The 22578-nt window shown below is 39.1% G+C and overlaps 1 pseudogene; it reads left to right on the top strand.

The window, feature by feature from the left end:
• The first annotated feature begins 322 nt into the window (after positions 1-322).
• LOC105756353 (immunoglobulin heavy variable 4-59-like) overlaps positions 323-22578 on the top strand; it is a 36758-nt pseudogene continuing 14502 nt past the window's right edge.

The raw sequence follows: 22578 nt of genomic DNA, 5'->3' as shown, positions 1-22578 counted from the left end.
CTGCCTTTTCTTCTACTGGAAAGTCACCTGGTGTTTTATTTTGTATGCCTACTGCAACCATCTAGTCCTATTTTTGTAAATGTTTTGATATTATCTGCAGTCTTTCGGGAATTCAATAGTTATTTTTCTCATTTATTGATTGCAGATCTGTTTCTTTCATCCTTTTTTGTTCTATTTGGTATGTCTGAACAAGCGTGCTGTGTGTTCTTTTTTGTTTGTTGGTCTGTGAACACGATACTTTTCACTTCCTTCTCCAATTGACAGGGTCTGTCACTCAGATATGTTACAGCAAGGCAGGTCTATGTGAAGAAGAGATGCTAGGATGGGTTCTTTGTGGTACTTATTACGGCCACCAGTGCCCACCAGTAATCAGTGCAAGGCTCTTTCTGGTAGGCAGTGCCTGTGTTGTTTAGTAGTATGATATTAAGCTCATGGTTCAGGTAAGCAGGAAGGAGGTGTGAGATTGTGATGTGTGGAGCTAAGATGGGTGTGGGAGAGAGGAGAGAGGAACAGGAGCCAAAAACATACAAACAAAAAAGAGAGCTAGTGCAGCTAGCTGTTGGAGAGGAGAGATGAGACAGTATAAAAATGGAGAAGAAAAAAATGAATAAAGAAAAGTCAGAAAGAAAAAAGAAAGTAAAATCTCCCAGGGACCCCACCAGTGTAGCTATAATGTCTGGGGAAGTAGCTCCCAGGTTTTGAAGTACAGCGTAGCTAGAAGGCATAGAGGTTTCACTCAGTGCCAGCTATTCAGGGACAGGAAGAGAAGGAAGGTATAGAGAGATGAGAAACTCAGTAATGAAGAAAGACAAAAAGGGAAAAAAGAGGGAAAAGAAAACAAAGAATTAAAAAAAGAACAAGAAAAACCTCAAAAAACAGAAAAAAAATCATGAAAAAAGAAATGCTCTGAGGGATCCCTCTGTGCATCTGTGAAAACTGAGAGGGTAGGTCCCAAGATGTGCAGTATTGACTGGCTAGAACGAGCTCACAGTTAGAGAAAAGAAAAAGAAAACAAACATTTTAAAACAAACAAATAAAAAGCCCCAGGATCCCACTAGCCTGGCAACAAGGGTCAGGAAGCAGTTTCACAGTCACGCGGAGTTTCAAAGCCTTTCAGGAAGAAGCAAATGGTGCACGGAGCCAGGTTCTTGAGAGAAAGGAGGGGGAGGTCGTGAGAGGTAAGGAAGAAATCAAAAGAAGCAGAAAAAAGCAACTCCAGCAGCCAACAAATGGCACTCAGAGAGTCGGCCAGTGCAGGTGGGTGGTATCCAAGCAGCCAGTGCTTGCCGGTCAAGAACCTTTGTTCTCAGGAAACAGAGGAGGCCAAGTTGGTGTGAAGAAGGGTTGGGGATGGGAAAGCATAAATCACTCTTTTCCACTTGTTCTGTCTCCTGCTGGAAGCTCCGTGAAGCTGCTTTCTCAAACCCCCTGTTCACTGATCTCTGATAGGAGTCCAACATGGCGGACCACAATGTGTTAACTGATAGGGGACCTCTGCATGAATCTCTCCTTGTTCTCCATTCTGTGTCAGTTCCACACTCCATTGGGTGCTTGGCTGAGTTCTTTATCTCTTCATTTGATGCTTAAGGTTTCAGGATTGCTGTTTTCTCTGTTTGACTTAGTTTTTCAGATCTTCGCTGTGGAGGGACAGCGTGGTGCTTCTGCCTAGAGTGCCATGTTGAGCGGAAGTCTAGTTTTGTCTAAATTTGATGTTTTTGGCCCTTTTAGTTGCTCTCTCAACATTTTGGAGTAACTAAAAGTTTCAACATTTTGGAGTAACTAAAAGTTTCAACATTACATAATGGAGGTGTGAAATGAATCAGATCTGTTATGTGACAATTCAGAGAGCCCTGGTGTGGTAAATATTTGATACTTATTTATCTATTTATCCGTCTATCTGTCTGTATATCTTTATCTATCTATATATCTATTATTTATCTACCCATGTACTTATGTATCTCTCTAGCCATTCCTACGAGTAGAGGTGAAATGTCCCTATTCTCAAAATTGTCCTTGATCCTTGGTTGCATGTGGTTCCCCCTCCAGAATATGTCCTGGCATGTATTAAGAATACCTAGGGCTTGGTGAAGTGAAGATGCCAGGGAAAAGCTTGTGTTCCCACAAGAGAATGGTTAACATCTTTTATCCAGTGAGAACCCTAGAAAAAGGGGCTTCCCTTCACCCTTTTTCACCTTTGCATACTAATGCACCTCCCATATTGCAATCCCACTTAGCTGCCCAGATGAAAGCACAGAACACATTTACTTAAATTTAGATTTCTTCCTCTTCACCTTGGAGAATATTGTCTGGGAATCCTGGACCTCATCCACAAGAATATGAAACACATGTGTGATTTCCTATTTATAGTGGCAGCTCCCAGAGGTATCTTAGAGATTCAGACATGAAGGTCTCAGGATGTTTCATCTGAGCTCATGACTCACTGTGTTTCTTCTTGTCCTCAGGTGCTCTGTGCCAAGTGCAAGTGCAAGTGTCGGGCCTAGGACTGGTGAAGACCTCACAGACCGTGTCTCTCACCTGTTCTGTCTCTGGATTCTCTTTAACTGGCTATGCTGTGAACTGGGCCTGCCAGGCTTGAGGAAAGGGACTGGAGTAAGTCAGTTAAATAAGCAGTGGTGGAAGCACAAATTATAACCTAACTCAGGCATCTGGAGTCAACATCACCATGGATACCTCCTAGAGCCAAGTTTACTTAAAACTGAGCTCCGTGAAATCTGAGGACACAGCAGTGTATTACTGTGCAAGAAAATAGTGAAGGGAAGTCAGTGTGAGCCCAGACACAAACCTCCCTGCAGGAAGCCAGCAAGGCTGTGGTCAGTAGGGCATTCAGGATCCAATAAGCTAAGTGGCCCATCTTGTCAGCAGATTCAGGAGAAGTAAGTCAGGGAAGGATTTCCTTTCAGAAGCTGTGGTTTCCCCATCTTTTAAGTACCTCTCTGAGGACCCTCATACACAGTGATTCTAGGGAATTTTATGACAGTGAACGTGACTTCTTTTCATGCGAATGAGTTTTGTCCCTCTTTCCTGATCTCTCTCATGGACAGCCTCCTAAAAATATTTTTTTTATATTTTATTGTACTTCAGGTGAAGGCTTACAGAACAAATAGTTTCTCATGAAACAGTAGTACACATGTTGTTTTATGACATTGGTTAACAACCCCACAAAATATTAACCCTCTAACTTCTCAACATTTTTTTTTGGTGAAAATACACATAGCCAAAGATACACCATTTCAAAAATTTCTACATGCACACTTCAGTGACATTGACTACGCTCTTCCAATCGTGCTGTTATTCTCACTTAAAATGAAGGCTTACAGAACAAAATAGTTTCTCGTTTAACAGTTACTACAAATGTTGCCCTATGACAATGGTTAACAATCTCACAACACATCAACAATATCCTTACTCAACCTTGGGTTCCCTATCCCCAGCTTCCTTGTCCCCTTCTGCCTTCTGGCCCTTGTCAGTGGACTCCTGTACCTCGTTAGTCTCATTTGGTTTTACGGGGCTGTCCACTCACAGGCTGAACAGTGAACCTCGGAGGTAGCTTCACCACTGAGCTAAAAGGGTGTCTGGGTGTAAAAAGTATTTTTTGATGAGACTTCTGTTTACAATTCAGGATACTAATTAATGTTATTGGTTGCCAGGTTAAGAAACATTTAACACAGGAAATTGTTCTTATATTGAACCTCAAACCTGCCTCCCACCCTCAGATTGATTTATAATATATTCATTCTCATACGTGCTCCCCAATCTATACTGAGGTCATGCTCTTAACTTAGGATGACCTGAGTAATGTTGATGACACCTAACAACAATAACAACAACAATGTTGTATCAGTCTATAGTGCCATTCATATGTTGTTGTTAGGTGTCATGGAGTCAACTCTGACTTATAGCAACCCTATACACAATGGAAGGAAACAATACCAGCTCCTGTACCATCCTCACAATCATTGCTTGGTTTCAGCCCATTGTTACAGCCAATGTGTCAATACATTTTGATGAGCATCTTCTTCTTTTTCAATGACCCTCTACCTTGATGATTTCCTTCTCCAGGAACTAGTCCCTCCTCATAACATGTACAAAGTACGTGAAATGAAATCTTATCATTCTTACTTCCAAGGAGCACTCTGGCTGTATGTCTTCCAAGACAGACTTGTTCATTCTTCTGGCAGTCCATGGTAAATTCAATATTTTTTGCTAACACCATAATTCAAAGTCATCAGTTTTTTGATCTTCGTTATTAATTGTCCAGTTTTTTTGTGCATATGAGCATCCATATATTACAGGGCAATTTTGTTCTCAGTGATACTAGACAATTATTGGATTCACTTTTAGTTTTCACCGATTGTTGCAGATAGTGCTGGCACTAATGTTAGAGTTCAGGGATATTCTTAAAAAATATACAGTGCACCAGACTTCTCCCCACAATAAATAATTAAGTGGCCCAAATTGGGATAGTGTTGATATTGAGGAACTCTAGTAGAAATATTTAAACATAGCCAACATTAGGAGAAATGTATGTCTGCAGGAACTAAATGATGTATGTAAATTATACTTAGGTAAACCTGGAGGAAGGAGCCCTGGTGGCACAATGGTTAAGTGTTTGACTGCTAAACAAAGGTTGGTAGTTCAAAACCACCCAGTGGCTTCATAAGAGAAAAGACAAGGCGATCTGCTCCCATAAAGACGATAGCTTAGATAACCCTATATGGCAGTTCTACTCTGTCACATGGGGTTGCTATGTGTCAGAATTGACTCGATGATATCTGTCTTAGTCATCTAGTGCTGCTATAACAGAAATACCACAACTGGATGGCTTCAACAAAGAGAAATTTATTTCTTCACAGTAAAGTAGGCTGAAAGTCCACTTACAGATTAAAATCTCTGGTTCCCTTTTGTAATTCTTTTGGTTCTGCATAGTCTTTAAGAGTTCATTTCCTAGGTTCGTATCTTGCTAGTACAATCACATGTCCTATATTCAGCCTGTGGTCTGATATTGTTTGTTCTCAGGTTGAAGGACTTCCTTTAATAAATCTCGTAAGTTTGGTTTGGTTATTACGTAGTCCCTTAATTTCTGTTTATCTGGAAATGTCCTAATTTCACCATCATATTTGAACAAGAGTTTTGCAGGATATATTATTCTTGGCTGGCTTTTTTTTCTTTCAAGGTTTCATATATGTCATCCCGTTGCCTTCTTGTCTTCATGGTTTCTGCCGAATAATCTGAGCTTAGTCTTACTGTTTCTCCTCTGTATGTAACTTTTTGTTTTTCTCGAGTTGCTCTCAGGACTCTTTGTCTTTGGTTTTGGCAAGTGTGATTATGATACGCCTTGGTGATTTTATTTTGGGTTGTATCCTACATGGGGTTCGTTGAGCTTCTTGGATGTTCAGCTTTTCATCTTTCATGATATTGGGGAAGTTTTCTGTCAGCAATTCTTCAATGATCCTCTCTGTGTTTTCTGTTTGCTCCCCTTGTTCTGGAACTCTGTTCACATGCAGATTTTTGCTTTTGATTGTATCCCACACAATTCTTAAGATTTGTTCATTTTTCCTCATTCTTTTTTTCTGATTTTTCCTCAGAGTTCTATCCAAGTGTTTGTCTTGAAGGACACTCCTAAGAATATATCAGAGAGAAATAAGAGTCATCACACGAATAGACATATGCATACCCATATTCATTGAAGTACTGTTCACAATAACAAAAAGATGGAAACAAACTAGATGCCCATCAACAGAAGAATGGATAAACAAACTATGATCCATACACAAAATGGAGTATTATAAAAAGATAAAGAACAGTGATGAATCTATGAAGAATCTCATAACATGGAGGACATTATGCTAAGTGAAATAAGTCAATCAGAAAATGACAAATACAGTATGAGACTTCTACTGTATAACTCACATAAAAGTTTAAACACAAAAAGAAACAATCTTTGTTGGTTACGAGGGATGGGAGAGGTGAGGGGCACTAAACAGATAAGTGGTAACTTTGGTGAAGGGTAAGACACTACACATTACTGGGGAGGCCAGAACATCTTGCACAAGAAAAGATCATGGAAGCTAAATAAACACTTCCAAACTCCCTGAGGGACTGAATTGGTGGGCGGAGGGCTGTGAGGACCACGGTCTCGGGAAACATCTAGCTCAATTAACATAACACAGTTTATAAAGACAATGCTCTACATTCTACCTTGGTGAGTAGTGTCTGGGGTCTTAAAAAGCCTGAGAAGCCATCTAAGATACTCCCCTTGTCTTACCCCTTCAAGAGCACAAGAGAATGAATAGAAGAAGATAAAAGGAAAAGATTAGTCCAAAGGACTAATGCATCACAGCTGCCATGGCCTCCACCAGACTGGGTCCAGTACAGGTTGATGGTGTCCGGCTACCACCCCTGACTGCTATGACCAGGATCACAATAGAGGGTTCTGGACAGAGCTGGAAAAGGATGTAGAACAGAATTCAAACTCACAAAAAAAAGACCAGATTTACTGGCCTCACAGACTGGAGAAACTTCTAGCGTATAGCCCCTGGACACCCTTTCAGCTCTGTGATGAATCCCCTCCTGAAGTCCACCGTTCAGCTGGGGACTGGACAACCTCATAAAACAAAATAAGACTAATGAGACACAGCAGTCCAGGGACAAGGACTAGAAGTCAGGAGGGGATAGGAAAGCTGGTGATAGGGAACCCAAGGTTGAGAAGGGACAGTGTTGACATGTCATGGGGTTGTTAACCATTGTCATAGGTCAATATGTGTACTGTTTAATGAGAAACTATTTGTTCTGCAAACCTTCATCTAAGGTACAAAAAAAATAAATATCTATGTGAGTTCAAATTGACAACAGCAACTCAAAAGGTTTCATGGGAATCGTAGGGAACAGTGAGTTGAAGTCGACGGTGATGGAATAATTTGGAAAAGGATAGTGATAATAGCAGCACAACTGGAAGAATGTAATCAATGTCACTGAATTGTACACGTAGAAACTTTCCAAACGGTGTAACTTTGGATATGTATATTTTCAACAAAAAAAGGTCCTCCAGGTAGAGAAGGGAGAGTGTTGGTATGAAGTGGGTTGTTAACCAAAGTCATAAAACAATATGTGTACTGACGGTTTAATGAGAAACTATTTGTTCTGCAAACCTTCATTTAAAGTACAAGAAAAAAATAAAAATAATTAGGCTGTAAGTCCAAATTCAGGGTGTCATCTCCAGGGGAAGTGTTTCTCTCTCTGTTGGCCTTCTCGTCAGTGTTCCCCTGGACTAGGAGCTTCTCTGTGCAGCGACCCGGGGTCCAAAGACATGCTCTGCTCCTGGCACTGCTTTCTTCGTGGTAGGAAGTACCCTGTCTCTCTGCTTGCTTCTCCGTTTTTGTATCTCAAGAGATTGCCTCAGGATACTATCCAAACTTGTAGACTGAGTCCTGCCTTACTAAAACAACTGCTGCCCATCCTCCCTCATTAACATTACAGAGGCAGGATTTACTACATATAGGAACATCACACAATACAGGGAATCATGGCCCAACCAAATTGATACGCATATTTTTGGGGGATATAATTCAATCCATGACATTCCACTCTTTGTCCCCCCAAAAATCACATCCTTGCAACATGCAAAACATATCTTTCCCATCATATCATAGCAAAAGTCTTAACTATAAGTCAAAAATCCAAAAATTCCTCTAGAATACAAGTTATCTGTTTCCAAAGGTACAATGGCAGAACTAGGCACAAATTAGACATTTCTATTACAAATGGGAGAAACTGAAGGGAAAGAAGGGATAACAGGCACCAAGCAAGTCAGCAGAGCACATTACATTAGCCATCAAGGCTTTGAAAATAATCTTCTGTTCTCTGAGACAATTTACACAATGACCCTAATCCACCAGACGCTAAGTATTGGCCACTGTCTCCAAATTCTGAGTGGAGGCCCCTCGGCCCTGGGCTTCCTCTCCGCCTTCCAGGCCCACAGGGACCCCAACTGTGCTCCCTAGGCTTTAGGCGCACCATTCTCCTAGTCCATCTGAGTGGCAACTCCAAACTTAGAAACACCAGAGTCCATGGGTCCACCCTCAGAAGTCTCGTGCGCACAGGCACTCAGCTCCTTCGCTCCCTGCATCAACTCCAGTGCCGTCTCGCACTGATCTCCTGGGTCTGCTGTTGCCGGCTCTCTGCTGTTGCCACTTCTCTACCAATGCAGGTTCTCTGCTGCTGCTAGTCCTCTGCCACTGCTGTTCCTCTATCCATTCACAGTTTCAAAGCCACTTAAACATTTTAGGTATCTATTAGAGCAGCACCCCACTCTCTCGGTACCAATTTCTGTCTTAGTCAACCACTGTTGCTATAACAGAAATACCATAGGTAGATGGCTTTAACAAAGAGAAATTTATTCCTTCACAGTAAAGTAGGCGGAAAGTCCAAATTCAGGGCATCAGCTCCAGGGGAAGGCTTTCTCTCTCTGTTGGTCTTCTCATCAGTGTCCCCCCGAACTAGAAGCTTCTCTGCTCAGGGACCCCATGTCCAAGGACACTCTCTGTTCCTGTCACTGCTTTCTTGGTGGTAGGGGGTACCCTGTCTCTCTGCTAGCTTCTCCCTTTTGTGTCTCATGAGATTGCCTCAGGATACAATCCAGTCTTGTAGATTGAGTCCTGCCTTAGAAACACAACTGCTGTCCATTCTCCCTCATTAACATCATAAAGGCACATCACCTATAGGAACATGACACAATACAGGGAATCATGGCCCAGTCAAATTGATACACATATTTTTGGAGGTCATAATTCAATCTATGATAGTACCTAACAACAAACCTGAGCCAACACAAATTAGGCCCTTAAAGGCCTACAGATATGTAAACGCTGAGTCAATATATTTATCGTTTCACCAATACACACATTCTTAATTGTTGTAGCCTGAAATCTAGCCAGGGAAAGGCTTCAATTTTTTTATTATGTTCTTTTTTTTTCTTTTTCCATCTATAAATTATTATTATTATTTAAGTGGAGAAGTGTCTTCTCACTTTTATGAAACAGGGAACGTGTTACTAAAACCATTAAAGTAATACAAATGAAAATGGAAGATAATTTGTCTGATTACTTATTAAATTTATTAACAATCCACTAATATTGTGGTTCTTATTAGTTGCCATTGATTCAATTTTTGATTCATAATGACCCCATGTGATCGAGTAGAATTGCTCCACAGGGTTTTTTAGAATGTACTCTTTATGGGAACAGATCACTAGTTATTTCTTTCACACAGAAGCTGGGTGGGTTTGAACTGCAAAATTTTTGTTTAACATCCAAGCACTTAACCGTTCTTCCACCAGGCCCGCTATAAGCTTATTAAAATAAGAAAATATACTACTGTCTGAATGGGAAATATACCAACACAGAGCCTAGAAGTAAACACTATTTTACTTACAAATTTAATATTTGGAAATAATGGCATTCACCTTCAGTTGCACCACTGTTCTTGTTAGGTGCTCTCAGATTGGTACCTACTCATAGCAAACCGATGTAAAACAGAATGAAAAACTGCCTATTCCTGCACCATCCTCACAATTGTTGCTATGTTTGAGACCATAGTTGGAACCACTGTGTCACTCCATCTCATTGAGGGTCTTCCTCTTTTTCACTGACCTTCCTCTTTACCAATCACAATGTCCGTCAGGAACTAGTCCCTCCTGGAAACATGTCCAAAGTATGTGAGACAATTTATCGCCATCCTTGCATCTAAGGAACATTCTGGCTGTACTTCTTCCGAGACAAATTTGTTCATTCTTGTGGCAGTCTATTGGTATATTCACTACTGTTCACCAACACTATACTTCAAAGGCATCAATTCTTCTTCAATCTTCCTTATTCAATGTACAGCTTTTGCATACATATGAGTCAGTTGAAAATACCATGGTTTGAGTTAGAAGCACCTTAATCCTCAAGGTGACATCTTTGCTTTTTAACATTTTAAAGAGGTATTGTGCAGCAGATTTTCCCAATGCAATATGATTTTGATTTTCTTGATTGCTGCTTCCATGGGCATTGATTGAGGATCCAAGTAAAATTACATCTTTCAATATTTTGTCATGGTGTTGCTTATTGGTCAAGTGTGAGGATTTTTTTTCTGTTTATCTTGAGGTGTAATCTATACTGAAGGCTGTTGTCTTTGATCTTCATCAGTAAATGTTTCAAATCCTCTTCACTTTCAGAAAGCAAAGTTGTGTCATTTGCATACTGCAGGCTATTAATGTCTTTCTCCAAATCTGACACCACATACTTCTTCACATAGTCCAGTTTTTCACAGTATTTGCCAAACATACAGATTGAATAAACATAGTGAAAGGATACAACACTGACACTCAGTTTTCCTAATTTTAATCCATGTAGTATCATTTTGCTCTGTTCCAGTGACTGTCTCTTGATCTACGTATAGGTTCTGCATGAACACAACTAAGTTTTCTGCAGTTCTCATTTTTTGCAATGTTATCCATGATTTGTTTTGACCCTCATTGTCAAATGCTTTTGCATAGTTAATAAAATACAGATAAGTATCTTTCTGGTATTCTCTGCTTTCAGCCAAACCAAAAGGGAAGAAAAATGCTCGGTGTTATGATACACCATTAGTTATATTCAAATATATTTTTATTATGCCTGGAATACTTAGGCATGTACATAGTAGAACAATCTACTAAAATTTTGACATAGTAAAAGATAATTGAAGACGAAGTAAACAAAAGGTTATATTTTGATTAGTTATATTGCCATGCAGTGGAATGTTCTATACATTGCAGGTAGGTCAAATAGGTTGATTGAAAAAATGCATTGCCATCGAGTCAAATGCGACTTGTAAAGACTTTATAGGACAGAGTAGAACTGTCACATAGAGTTTCCAAGGCTTTTATCTCTACATAAGCAGACTGTCACACCCTTATCCCGTGTAGGGGCTACTGGATTCGGCCGGTGGGTTCAAACCCCCAAACTTTTGGTTTGCAGCTGCTTACTTTAAGGCTAGTATTTTTCCTTCTTGACAAATAGAATATCCTGATGATTCACACCGTCTCTTCATTGGGAAACATTTTCCACAAGTACTAACACAGTCTGTGTCCTCTGTGTGCTTGGCTCACACTCTATCCACGTGTGCCCATTTCCTCAAACAAGCACATGCTGTCCCATTATAGATCCCTTCCCCCACACCGTTGCACACTGTACCCACATGGACTCCTTTCTTCAGACAGATTCACACCATCCTTTGATGGGCTCCTTCACTCAGACGGGAACACAATGTCTCCACGTGGGTCCCTTATATCAGACAGGTACAGAGAAGTAGCCCTTAGAAGACTGGATGCAGCTCCTAGATTTCTGTGAAGTAGCAGGAGGACAAGAAAAGAGAAAAAATTTCTTCACTGCCCAGCTGGGCCTTGTTCGGGGTACAGAGGAGAGGGGGAGGTCTCTGGGAATAGGCCATGGAGCTATTGTGTCTATACAGAGCTTCACAAAAATCTACCCCAGTATCACCATTTGGTTTATATTGCTTAATTTCTCACTAAATCCATTCCTAGTCCCTGAGCTCCAAGGCATTTAAGCCCTGCTCACTTTTTCTTAGCTCTTCTTCAAGTTTCAGGCATTAGAAAGGAGTTTCATTACATAAGAATAATGACACCACACACATTAGTACTTACTGAGGATTATAGAACATAACATTGCAAAGAATAGGAATTACAGAACACTTAAGTGTTAGTTTGTTTTGTTTAGAAGCCTGTGCATAGATGAAGAGACAGTCATTCCAACTAAACAAGGTGATCCTGCATGGTTTAAAATTGGAAAATGTGTGTCACAGGGTTATATCCTTTCACTTTACTTACTCAATCTGTATGAGGAACAAATAATCTGAGAAACTGTCTATATGAAAAAGAATTCAGGAACAGAGGAAGACTCATTAACAACCTGTGATATGCAGATGTAACAACCTGCAAGTGAAAATGAAAACAACTTGAAGCACTTACTGAAGAAGGTCAAAGACTACAGCCTGAACTTGAGAGAAACCAAAATACAACTGGACCAATAAATAATATCATGTTAAATTGACAAATTAATGAAATTTTAAGGATTTTATTCTACTTGGATCAACAATTAATATCCATGGAAAAAGCAGTCAAGAAATCCACTGACATATTACATTGGACAAATCTGCTTTATAAGACCTCTTTAAGGTTTTAAAGAGTAAAGATGTCAGTTTGATGATTAAAGTGCCCTGATCTGAGCCATGGTCTTTCCATTTGCCTCTTAAGCATGAGAAAGCTGTACAATATAAAATAAAGACTGAAGAATAATTGTTGATGAATACTATTGAATATATCATGGGCTGCCAGAGGAACCAACAAATCAGTCTTGGAAGAAATACAACAAGAATGCTCTTTAGAAACAAAGATTGCTTACTTTGGTCACATCATCAGGAAAGACCCATCTCTAGGAAAGGACACTATATTGGTAAAGCAGAGGATCATCAAAAATGAGGTAAATTATCAATGATTTGGACTGACAGAACTGACACAACAATGGGCTCAAATTTACTAATGATCATAAAGATGGCACAGGGCAAGACTATGGGTCATACACGAATCTGCCATGAGTCCTAGGCATCTCGACAGTAACTTACAAAAACAACAAGCTTTTATATGTACAATTATTTTCTTGTAGACAGCATGCAGTCATATAGTTGAATCTTGCCTTTTTATTCAATCCAGTATTTTTTTCTTTTTTTTTATTGTACTTCAGGTGAAGGTTTACAGAACAGTTTCTCATTAAACAGTAGTACACATATTGTTTTATGACATTGGTTAACAACCCCACAACATGTCATTCCTCTCTCTTCTCGACCTTTTTTTTTGGTGAAAATATACATAGCCAAAGATAAATCATTTCAAATTTTCTACATGCACAGTTCAATGACATTGACTACATTCTTCCAGTTGTGCTGCTATTCTCACTTTAGATGAAGGTTTACAGAACAAAATAGTTTCTCAATCTAGTAATTTTTATTTGTGTGTTTGCATGTTTTAACACCTATTTTAAGGCCATTTGCATTTCAAATGATTATTTAGATAGTTGAAATAAAATCTACCATATTGCTAACTGTTTTCTATTTTCTGCAGTTTTCCTTGTTCTTTTTCTTTTCTTTTCTTTTTTTCTGCTCTTTGAGTATTTTTTATGATAACATTTATATCTCCTCTATACATTTGTATATTATTTCCCTTTTTCATTAGTGTTATCCCTAGTTTTTACAATAAGCCTTTTAAATAATCTGATTCTACCTGCAAATAATATTATGTCAATTCATTTTTTAGTGTAAGGCAATTATAACACTATATGTCTGATTCCTCCCTCTCATCTCTTTCTTATGTTCCAATCACTTTTGCACATGCTATTAAGTACTAGTAGCCATTGAGTTAATTCTAACTCATGGTGACCCCATCTGTGCAGAGTACAATTGTGCTCCCTAGTGTTTTCAAGACACAGATCACCGGACCTGTCTTCCAGCGTGACTCTGGGTGAGTAAAAGCTGTCAACCTTTTGGTTAGTTTTGGTTAGTAGTTGAGCTCTTCTGGATGGCGCAAATGTTTTGTACTCAGCTGCTAACCAAAAGGTTGGTGGTTCAAACCCACCCAGTGAACCCTGGAAGAAGAGTCTCATGATCTGCTTTCATAAAGATTTCAGTCAAAATAACCTTATAACCATCAGTTCTACTCTTTATCCTGTGGCGTCACCATGAGTCAGAACCAACTTGATAACAACAGGTTATTATTGTTTTAAACAATTAGTTGTCTTTTAAAGCAAGTAAAAAATACGAAAATGATAAATTTGCTTTCAATTATTCCATGAATTCATTTTAGTAAAAGACACATAACAAACACAGCACTTACCATTTTTGTCATGTTAAAACGTACATACAGTTCTGTGGCATTAAATGCATTCACAATGTTGTTCTGCCATCATCACTACCAAGTTGAAGAATGATTTCATCACCTCAAAAGAAATTCCCAGATCCATTAAGAGTTTCCACCACATTCTCCCCTCCCCAATCCCTGGTAACCACCGATCTATTTTTTGTCTCTGTGGACATGCCTATTTTGGATATTTTGTATAAATGGGATTATACAACATGGAACATTTTTGTCTGCATTTTTCACTTAGCATAATATTTTCAAAGTTCTTCTATCTTGCAGCATGCATTCATTCCTTTTTCCTTTTGTGAAATAATACTGCATTGTATGTATAAAGAAAAGTTTGTTTATCCAGTGATACATTGATGGACATTTGAATTTTTCCACATTGTAGCCTTTGTGAATAGTGCCGCTATAAATATTCATGTAACATTTTCAGTTTGAACGTCTTGTTTTAATTTTTCGGGGGATATATACCAAGGAGTTGAATTGCTGTTTGTTATGGTATTTTTATCGTTCACTGATTGAGGATTTGCCACACAGTTTTCCACAGTAGCTGAAACAGTTTTCATTACCATCAGCAATATATGAATGTTCCAATTTTTCCACTTCCGTGCTAACACTTGTTACTTTCTTTCTTTTTCTTTTACTATGGCAACATTAGTGGCATCAATACTGGAGGAAGATTCATTGACAACACTAAGATATGCAGATTATCCAACCTTGCTTGCTGAATGTGAAGACTACTTGAAGCAGTTACTGATGAAGTTCAAAAACTACACTCTTCAGTATTAATTACATATGAACATAAAGAAAATTAAAATCCTAACAACTGGACGAATAAACAATATTATGGCATATGGAGAAGAAATAGAAGTTGTGAAGAATTTCACTCTTCTTGAGTCAACAATCAATGCAACCTTCAAGAAATCAAATTACATACTGCGTAAGACAAATCTAAATCAAAATAACTCTTTAAATTATTAAATATCAAAGATGTCACCTTGATGCCCTAAGGCATGGACTTTTCTTATCTCCTCATATGCATGTGAAAGCTAAACAATAAAAAAGACATCTCTTTTTAACTTTTAAAAAATTCTTACTGCACTTCTGGGCAACATGGCACTATAGACAGAAGCACCATGCCGTCCCTCCACAGCAAAGATCTGAAAAAGTATACATGCAGATACATGCAGAGGTCCCCTATCAGCTACCACAGCAAGGATCCATCATCCTGGACTCCTATCAGAAATCAGCTAACAGGGGGTATGAGAAAGCAGCTTCACGGAGTTTCCAGCAGGAGACAGAACAACCGGTAACTGGTGACATACACTTTCCTACCCCTCACCACTCTTCACCCCTACTCAACTTCCTCTGCTTCTTGAAGCCACAGTCTCTTGGACAGGAAGCACTAGCTTCACCCTTGTGCCACTTGGATTTCACCAGCCCGCACATGCCGACTCCCTGAGTGCCATTTGTTGACTGTTCTTGTTGCTTTTTTCTGCTTGTTTAGATTTCTTCCATACCTCTCGCTCCTTCCCTATCCTTTCTCCAAATACCTGGCTGCGTGTGCTACGTTTGTTTCTTCCTGAAAGGCTGTGAAACACTGCTCAACGGTGAAACTGTTTCTGGCCCATACCGCCATGCTGGTGGGATCCCTGGGGCTTTTTTGTTTGTTTCTCTGTAGGTTCTGATTTGTTCTGTTTTGATTTGTTTGTTTGCTTATTTTTCTTTTTCTTTTCTCGGCATGGCAGCCCCTTAAAGCCGGGCAGTACTGCCTGGATTGAGAGCTATTCTCTTAATCTGTGCTGATGCACTGTGACATCCCTTGGGACATTTCCTTTTCCTTTTTTTGTTTTCCTTTTTGTTTCATTGTTTTATTTTATTCTCTCTCTTTCCCTTTCTGTGTTTCTCCAGTTACAGTTTCTCATCTCTCCAAACTTCTCTTCACTTCTGACCCATGAATACTTGGTGCTGTGTTACACCTCTACCCTTCTAGCCAGGCTCTAGTTCAGGGCCTGGGAGCAACTTTCAAAATCCTAACAGCTGCTCCAGTGGGATCACTGGGAGCTTTTCAATTTTTTTTCTATTTTCCTCTAATTTTTATTGATTCATTTTCTCTTTTACCCTTTTTTCCTTTTTGTTTTTCTCCATTCCTCAGTCTCTCATCTCCCACTCCAAGAGCAAGCTCCCTTAGCACTCTTTGTTTGTACGTATGTTTTTGGCTCCTGTTCCTCTCTCTTTTCTCTCTTCTTTCCCATATTCAACTTAGCTCCACACATCACAATTTCCCCCCGCTTGCTGCCTAACTGCACCATGCCCTGAACACCACACCCTCAAACAGCATAGGCACTACCTACTGCATCCTGCTGTGCACTGATTTCCAGTCTGCCATGTTGGCCCTTGTATATGCCGCAAACAACCTATCCCAGCAGCACCCCATCAGCTGGACCTGCCCTGCTATACCACACCTGAAGACTGACCAAGCATATTGGAGAAAGAGGTAAAAGGTATAAAGCCTACAGAACAACAAACAACAAAGAACACATAACGCACCTGCTCGGACATAACCAAATAAAACAAAAACGAAGATGAAACCAACAAATCTACAATCAGTAAATGAGGCAATTAACTACTGAGTGCTCAAATACAGCAGACAATATCAAAACATATAAAAAAGGATGGGATGGTTCCAGTAGGTATTCCAAATAAAAGACAAGATGACTTTTCAGTAGAAGAAAAGGCACTAGAACTACGTGATAGGGAATAGAAATTTCTAATATTCAGCACTATCCAAGAGCTGAAGCAGAAAACAGACAAAAACGAGGAAAACATAGACAAATTCATGGAAAGTCAGACAAATTCATGGAAATACAAAAAAAAATTGAAAAATTCAGGACAATAGTATAGGAACAAAATGCTAAAATAAATTCAAAACTAGAAATCATACAAAAACAACAGCTAGAAATTATACAGATAAACAAGATTTCAGAAATGGACAATGTCATAGAAGTGTTGAGGAGCAGGTTTGAAATGATGGAAGACAGGATCAGCAAAATTGAAGACAAATACTTGGATACAATTCTGCTTGAGGAAAAATCATAAAATAGAAAGAAGAAAAATGAAGAAACGCTGAGAATTATGTGGGATACAATCAGAAGCAAAAATCTGCGAGTGATCAGAGTTTGATAAAGGGGCAGAAAACAGAAAACACAGAGATCATTGAAGAATAGCTGACAGAAAAGTTCTCCAATATCATGAAAGATGAAAAGTTGACCATCCAGGAAGCTCAATGAACCCCATATAGGATAGATGCCAAAAGAAAATCACCAAGGCATATTATAATCATACTCTTTAAAACCAAAAACAAAGAAAGAATCCTGAGAGCAGCTCGAGAAAAGCAAAAACACATACAGAGGAGAAACAATAAGCCTAAGCTCAGATTATTGGGCAGAAACGATGTAGGCAAGAAGGCAATGGGATGACATATATAAAACCTTGAAGGAAAAATAATGCCAAACCAGAATAATATATAGTGCAAAACTCTCATTCAAATATAAAGGTGAAATTAGGGCTTTTATGGATAAACACACAGTAAGGACAGTGTAAAAACCAAACCAAACTTACAAGAATTATTAAAAGGTGTCTTTCAATCTTAGAACAAACAACATCAGACCACAGGCTGAATTTAGGATGGAGGATCATACCAGCAAGATACCAACATAGGAAAAGACCTCTCAAGGACTATCCAAAACCAAAAGAATTACAACAGGGAATCAGAGAGGTTGATCTGTAAGTGACAACAACTTCAGAACAATAAAAGAGGGAATAAATGGTGTAGGTATAGAACCTTCTAATGTAGAGGAAAGCAAGGCAATACCAAGTAATAATAGACTTGTTCAAACCTAGAAAGCTAAGGGTAAATCTCAAGGTAAGTTAACAAACCTACTTATCAAAATAAAGAAGAAAAAAATAAAGTATCAGTAAAAAAGAAAAATACAAAAACAAAAGAAATGAAAATAAAATCCACAAACAAAAGGAATCCAGCACAGGAGAGTAAGAGGAATAAAGAAAATATCTGCACTACAAAAAAGAAAAAAAGAAAAAAACACAAAATGGTCGCAATAAATTGACACCTATCAATAAATACACTGAATGTAAATGGCTTAAAGGCACCCATAAAGAGACGGAGACTGGCTTCTGGCAACATGGCACTCTAGGCAGAAACACCGCCCTGTCCCTCCACAGCTAAGACCCGAGAAACTAAGCGAAACAGAGAAAACAGCAATCCTGAAACCATAAAACATCAAACGAAGAGATAAAGAACTCAGTCAATCACCAAATGGAATAAGAAACTGACAGAGAACAGAGAGCGAGAAAACATACATGGAGAGGTCCCTTATCAGCTAACACAGCACGGATCCACCATCTTGGACTCCAATCGGAGACCAGAAAATAAGGGGTATAAGAATACAGCTTCACAGAGCTTCCTGAAGGGGACAGAACAACTGGTAACTGGGGATATATGCTTTCCTACCCCCCACCGTTCTTCACCCCCACTTGGCCTCCTCTGCTTCCCCTCGCCACACTATCTTGTCCGGGAGGCACCAGCTGCTTAGATTCCACCCACCCCCACTGGCCGACACCTTGAAAGCCATTTGCTGGCTGCTGGTATTGCTTTTTTCCACTTCTTTTGATTTCTTCCTTACCTCTCACCTCCCACTGCTTTCGCTCAATTACCTGGTTCCATGCACCATCTTTGCTTCTTCCTGTGGGGCTGTGGAGTTCTGTTCAAGTGTGGAACTGCTTCCTGGTCCATGCTGCCATGCTGGCGGGGTCCTGGGGTTTTTGTTTGTTCGTTTGTTTTGAATTGCTTATTTATTTTCCTTTTCTTTTCTTGAGTTGGGAAACCCTTCTGGCCGGGCAGTGTTTTGCATCTTGGGACCTACCCCCTCAGCTTGCTCAGATGTGCAGAGGGATCGCTGAGAACATTTCTTTGTCCGTGGTTTTTGTTTTTTTTCTGTTCTTTGGGGTTTTCCTTGTTCTTTTTTTAATTAGTTTTGTTTGCTTTTCCCTATTTTTCCCTTTTTGTCTTTCGTCATTACTCACTTTCTCATCTCTTTATGCCTTCCTTCTCTTCCAGTCCCCTAAACACCTGGCACTGAATACTCCTATGCCTGCTAGCCAGGCTGTACTTTAATACCTGGGAACAACTTCCCCAGACCTCATAGCTGCACTGGTGGGATCCCTGGGAGCTTTGCTGTTCTTTTTTCTTTCTAATTTTTATTTATTGATTTTGTTCTATTATTTTTTTCTTCTTCTCCTTTTTGTTTTTTTTTTCCATTTCATAATCTCTCATCTCTCCACTCCAATGATAAGCTTCCCTAGCATTCTTTTTTGTTTGGCCTTCAGGATCCACCCCTGCGCTGATTACCAACCTGCCCTGGTGGCTGTAGTAAGTGCCACAAACAACTTATCCCAGCAACACCTCTTCAGCGAGACCCGCCCTGCTGTACCATATCTGAGCGACTGACCCTGCCAACTGGAGAAGGAGGCAAAAAGTATCATGCCCACAGACAACAAAACAACAAAGAACACATCCCACCAGCTCAGACATAGCCAAATTAAAAAAAAGGACAAAACAAACAAATATACAATCAATAAACGAGAAAAATAACTACTGAATGCCCCAAAGACAGCAGGTAATTTCAAAACATTTACAAAAACTGGACAGGATGGTTCCAGTAGGCTTCCAAAATAAAACACCAGGTGACATTACAGGAGAAGAAAAGGCAATAGAATTACCTGATAGGGAACTCAAACCTCTAATAATCAGAATTATCCAAGAGTTGAAACAAGAGCAGACAAAAATGAGGAAAAATAGACAAATTCATGGAAAAGGGAGACACATTCATGGAAAATACAATCAAAAAATGGAAGAACTCAGGAAAATAATGCAGGAACAAAAATGCCAAAATAAATTCACAACTGTAAATTATACAAAAACAACAATTAGAAATCTAAAAGATAAACAACAAGATTTCAGCAATGGACAGTGTCATAGAAGGTCTGAGGAGCAGATTTGAAATGGTGGAAGACAGGATCAGTGGGATTGAAGACAAACACTTGGATACAACTCTGTTTGAAGAAAACTGAGAAAAAGGAACAAAGAAAAATGAAGACACCGTGAGAATTATGTGGGATACAATCAAAAGCAAAAATTTTCGAGTGATTCGAATTCCAGAACAGGGGGAGAAAATAAAAAACGGAGATAAGATCATTGAAGGAATGCTGGCAGAAAACTTCCCCAATATCATGAAAGATGAAAAGATGGCCATCCAAGAAGTTCTCCGAACCACATACAGGATAGACCCCAAAAGGAAATCACCAAAGCATATCATAATCACACTCGTCCAAAACAAAGACAAACAAATAATACTGAGAGCGGCTCATGAAAAACAAGAAGTCACCTACAGAGGAGAAACAATAAGACTAAGCTCAGAATATTTGGCAGAAACCATGAAGGCAAGAAGGCAATGTGATGACATATATAAAACCTTGAAAGAAAAAAAAAAATTGTCAGCCAAGAAAAATATATCCTGCAAAACACTCGTTCAAATATCTTGATGAAATTAGGACATTTCCACATAAACAGAAATTAAGGAAATATGTAAAAACCAAACCAAACTTACAAGAATTATTAAAGGGAGTCCTTCAATCTGAGAATAAACAACTCCAGCTCACAGGCTGAATCTAGGATACGAGATCATACCAGCCAGATACAAGAATAGGAACTGAACTCTCAAGGACTATCTAAAACCAAAAGAAATACAACAGGGAATCAGAGCAGTTAATCTGTAAATGACAAGATCATCAGAATAATAAAAGAGGGAATAAATAATATAGCTACAGAACCTTCTAATGGAGAGCAAAACAAGGTGATATCAAGTAATAATAGACTGCTTCAACCTTAGAAAGGTGAGGGTAATGTTCACGGTAACCACAAAGAAAGTTAACAAACCTACTCATAAAAATAAAGAGGAAAAACATAAAGTCTCAGTGAAAACAAAACCTACAAAAACAAAAGAAATATAAAAAAAATCTACAAACAAAAGGAATTCAGCACAGGAGAGTAGGAAGAACAAAGAAAACGTCAGCAGCACAGAAAAAGCACTACGAAATGACAGCAATAAACTCACATCAATCAATAATTACACTGAATGTAAATGGAATCAATGCACCCATAAAGAGACCGAGAGTGATAGAAAGGATAAAAAAAAAGGATCCTTCAATATGCTGTCTACAAGAGACACACATTATAAACAAAGACATGAATTTATTAAAAATTGAAGTTTGGAAAAAAATATATCAAGCTAACAACTACCAAAAAAAAACAGGAGTGGCAATACTAATCTCAGATAAAATAGACTTTAAATCAAAATTCACCATAAAAGACAAACAAGGACACTATATAATGATTAAGGGGAGTATCCATCATGAAGACTTAACCATAATAAATTATCTACACACCCGATGACAGAGCTCCAAAATACAAAAAACACACTCTAACAGTACTGAAAAGAGAAACTGATAGTTCCATAATAATAGCAGGAGACTTCAACACACCACTTCCAGTAAAGGACAAAACATCTAAAACAAACTCAGCAAAGATACAGAGATCTAAAGGGCACAATCAACCAACTTGACTTCATAGACATATATAGAACACTACTTCGAATAGCTGCAAAGAAAACATTCTTTTCCAAAGCACATGGAACGTTCTCCAGAATAGACCACATCTTAGGCCACAAAACAATCCTCAACATGATTCAAATCGTTGAGATAATACAAAGTATCTTCTCTGCCCACAGTGCCATCAAGGTATAAATTAACAAGAGAAAGAGCAAGGAAAAAATCAATTACATGGAAATTGAATATAAACCTACATACAAACCACTTGGTAATAGAAGCAATCAGAGATGGAATAAAAAAAAATCCTAGAATCAAACTAGAATGAAAACACATCATACCAAATACTTCAGGCCATAACAAAGATAGTCCTCGGAGTTCAATTTATGGCAATAGATACACATATCATAAAAGAAAAAAAGGACAAGGGGAGTTCTGGCAAAATGGCGCTCTAGGCAGAAGCACCTCGCCGTCCCTCCACAGCAAAGATCTGAAAAACTAAACCGAACAGAGAATACAACAATCATGAAACCTTAAAACATCAAATGAAGAGATAAAGAACTCAGCCAAGCACCAAATGGAGTGAAAAAACTGACAAAGAACGAGGAGGGAGCAGAGATTCATGTAGAGGTCCCCTACCAGATAACGCAGCACGAATCTGCCATCTCGGACTCCTATCGGAGACCAGCAAACAGGGGGTATGAGAAAGCAGCCTTAACGGAGCTTCCAGCAGAAACAAAACAACCGGTAATTTGTGATATATGCTTTCCTACCCCCCACCCTTTTTCACCCCCACTCGGCCTCCTCTGCTTCCCATCGCCACAGTCTCTTGACCGGGAAACAGTGCTGCATGGATTCCACACACCCAAACGGGTGGCTGTCTGAGTGCCATTTGTTGGCTGCTGGTGTTGCTTTTTTTCCGA

Source organism: Trichechus manatus, unplaced genomic scaffold (assembly GCF_000243295.1).
Source record: "Trichechus manatus latirostris isolate Lorelei unplaced genomic scaffold, TriManLat1.0 scaffold00053, whole genome shotgun sequence".
Taxonomy (NCBI): Eukaryota; Metazoa; Chordata; class Mammalia; order Sirenia; family Trichechidae; genus Trichechus; species Trichechus manatus.
This window is presented reverse-complemented; position numbering and strand designations above follow the sequence as displayed.